The sequence below is a fragment of the Mus musculus genome, chromosome 2 (genome assembly GCF_000001635.26).
Source record: "Mus musculus strain C57BL/6J chromosome 2, GRCm38.p6 C57BL/6J".
NCBI classification, from domain to species: Eukaryota; Metazoa; Chordata; class Mammalia; order Rodentia; family Muridae; genus Mus; species Mus musculus.
This window is the reverse complement of record NC_000068.7, coordinates 78,675,515-78,679,491: the sequence shown is the minus strand read 5'-3', so window position 1 is coordinate 78,679,491 and position 3,977 is coordinate 78,675,515.

Here is a 3,977-nt window from a genome sequence, read left to right as displayed (position 1 = left end):
TTGGTTAGAATGCTGTTCGAATGCTTTTAAAAATTATCTCACAAAAATTCAGAGTGTACAAAGAAGAGTAATATAGTAAGAGCTATAATTCTATCACTTGGATATAAATAAAGTCAGTATTTATCAGATTTGTTGATATTTTTACCTTCAATCAAGTGTTCAGGGCAAGCTTTATTACATTGTAAATAAATTTTCTCCATTTTTTTTCCAAAAAGAAATGACTTTAATGAAATGTATATTCTTCCTATAATGTTCTTAAAGATTTACAATTTGTGAAGCACAATTTTTATGAGTGATTATAAATAATAAGCTGCATTGTTTTTTGTGACTAAAGCCTGTATACTAAAAGCTTTCTCTGTGTGTATTGATGGAAACACAGAAACATTTTACACCATAAGACAAACTGCCACTGTGATATGGAAAGTGATCTGGCACCAGGCTTTCACTCTGGAGAGATGGAGGGAGGAATGTGAGTCAAAGTGACTAAGAAGACATGATCCTAATGAAAGAGTCATTATGGGCTTCTATACTAATGTCTACCTCTTGACAGGGGTGCAAACCCTCCCTCTCCCTCTCTCTTTCCCTCCCTCCTTCCTTCTTTCTGTCCCCCTCCCTCTCTCCCTCATTCCTTCCCTCCTTCCCTCCTTCCCTCAATCTCTTCTTCCTTCTCTTCCTTCTTTCCCTCTTTCATTTCTTTTAAATATGTCCAAGAACCCTTCCAGGCAAAGCCTGAAATGTTGAAAAGCCTTACTCAAATGTTGGAGAAAGCACTGCTAATTCATTAATCTCATTGATGACTGGTATCCCTATGTAATACTTTTAGTAGTTTGCTTTTATATTTTTCTGTTATTGTATGTTACACAGTTTCTATATTTCAGCATTGAAATAGCATCTTAGTGGTGATCCATATCTGTTTTCCTCATTTGTGTGTGTGAGTTTTCTATGCAGAAAATACCCATTCCCATAGAAGTAAAATTGCTCGATTTTAGTGTGTGTACATCTTCATATTTGTTAGATATTTTTCAATTGTTCACAAAGGTAGTATAACTTTAATTTATATTTCCGAGAGAAATGTAACTGTTGACTATTTTACTTTATCTTACATTGTAAGGTCTTAAGTTCTCCTAAAATGTTCAATGTGTTTCCATGAGTCATTGAATTAATTTATGTTTTGTGACATCTCAAATCGAGGCTGAGTGTCTGTCTGTTCACGTATTTACAGGCATCAATTTAGAGGAATTGGTATGAATTTTTGGCCATCACTCTTTACTAACCATATGAATTGTAATAACTTCCCTCTTAAGATATCTCATAATATTCCTGGAATTTATTGAAACTTGAATGTAGGTAACTGCACCCATATTTCTCCTTAGATTGTGAGGCTATCTTAGGAGAGTCTTCTTTATTCTGATATTATTCAAAACTTAGTTTTTACGCTTTAGAAAATATTGGCTGTGTATTTTTGATATGGATAGTTACGTGGGTTTTTTTTTTCCTACATGATAATCAGCTACTGTTTTGATCATAGGCCCAGTTTTTCTTTGCGTAATTCTTCCTGGATTATTTGTTCCGCTCACTAGATTATCAATCTGCCTTGCACCAATGAATTAAACATGTTTCTTCCTTTTTAATTGATTAATTAAATGCTGTTTTCTCTTCTACTCTTTTCTCATAGTTATTGGTATTTGGCAAAGGATATTTTCTTTCATTCTTTCCAAAATTACTCTGCTAATTGCTGGAATTCATTCTTTTTCTGTGACTTATAAAATCTAAATCCCATGGTTGGATTTAAATCTTGTGAGATTCCCATTTAAATTGCATCCAATTTCCTGCTCAGTTAGTGTCATCCAAACATTGGTACTCCATTAGTATGCCTAGAACACTTTGACATTCGTCACATCTTCCTTATTCCTCAAAAATGCCTGTAATCTCAACTGAAGCACTGCTTATCTTTTTCTAGCTCTTTCTTTGTTATTACATTTTCTAATTAGTTTCCATTTGTATATTGGAAAGTTATTAATTTTTAAATATTGTTTTTTGTATCTCAGAAACTTGCTCTCCTTTCATATTAGTAGATTTATTTTGGATTTTTTTCAGTAATTTCTCTTCATTCAAGGTCACTGCCTAATTTTTCTCATCTTTTGTTCTGATTCTTAAGCCTTTATTCTTTGTTTTGCTTTATTGCAAAGATCTCTAGCAATCTTCATTTGCCTTTGGCAGCACTGTTTCTTAAATGTCACCTCTTGCTTTGGCATTGACCATAAATTTTTGATAATAAGTATATAGGTTAGATCAATATCCTCTTATTTCTTATTTACCAATATTTTATTTTTAAATTACAGTTTATTATATAAAAATTATTTTCTTATCAGTTATAAAATAATAACATGTTTTTTCTCAGTCTTTTCATGTAGTTAATTATAGTACACAGTCTTTCTCAGTCATGCATTTTGTTTTATTAAAAAGGTATACTGTTAAAAATTAGTGTGCAAGCTTTGTGCAGTGGCAGTAACTTATCCAATGAGGTTTATCAATGGCATGATTATCACTAATTGAAATATTAGTGTGCATCTATCTCAAGGTGGTATCTACTAAATGTAATGTAAAAGAGGAATAATCCTTTTCTCAGACTTGAACTCCACCTTCTGATTATTGTAATTAGTCAAGGTGACGGAACTTTTACTGTTCTAGAATGTACTGTTTGTAAATTTTTATTTAAGTCAATATAATTTAATGAAAGAAATCTTAATTTGGGCTACATATTTTCCTCCTTTTGCTAATATCTTCTCTTAAAATGTTACAAATAGGCTCTATTTTCCTGAAAGACTTTATGTTCCACACAGCAATGACCAAAGCTTTGGGTATAAGTGTGCGGAGCCTGTTATTAGGGGACCAGCATGGAGGCTGGTAGTCTGCAGTGGAGAGAGAAAAGTAGATGATGGCTGGAAATGATGTTGGAACAGTACCCGAACCAGAGAATGCTGACCTTGCATATCACGATAAAGAGCCTGGATTTACTCTCATCAAGATTAATGCTACATGTAGGCTGGATAGGGTATGCAGGATTTCTGGTACTTGTTTCTCCATGTTTTTGCCAGCATTCATATTATTTAACTGAAAGATCAAAAAGTACTTTTCTATATCTAAACTCAAAATCTAGATTATACATTTTGCTTTGTAAAAACTATTTTTATATACAACCCAGCCAACAACTCCAGCAAAAGGTCTACAAGAGCTCTACCAGAGGCTATTTCAAAACTCAGAAGCTAAGACCCTGATCTCATCCCTCCAGCACTTTTGCAGAACCCAACCAGCTTTCCCCAGTAGCACCTTATCCCCTCATTACCATATTCCAGCCCACAACCCCAGTTGAAGTCTCACCAGTACCCAGAAACCCAAAGCCCACACCTGTTATCAGAACTAGAGAACCCCAGAGGTAGCACAGAACCCCCCCCCCACACACACACACACACACAAAAAAACCTTAGCTGAGGCACCCTACTTGAGCAGAGGACTTGTAGGTAACCAGAACCACAGGCCATTTAAGCTAGAAGACTAGACAGAAAACAGAATCCAAGGGAAAAGAAAAACCCACCCAACAAATATAAACTCAGAAATCAGCACCTAAACCTATAATTATCCCAAACTCAGATGCCTAGAGACCAGCATGAAAACAATCAACAACAGCATAATATGGTAACCTTTGAACCCAACTATCCAGAAACCAACATTCCAACAGAGATAACGCATGAGATAATGACCTTCAGACTACCACTATGAAGATAACAGAGGTCCTTAAGCAGGAAATGGACACATTCCTTCAAGAACGTCAAGAAAAACAGACAGGTGAGCAGGGCAGGGTGGCACCTGCCTTTAGTCCCAGCACTCAGGAGGCAGAGGCAGGCGAATTTCTGACTTCGAGGCCATCCTGGTCTACAAAGTGAGTTCAAGGACAGCCAGGGCTATACAGAGAAAAA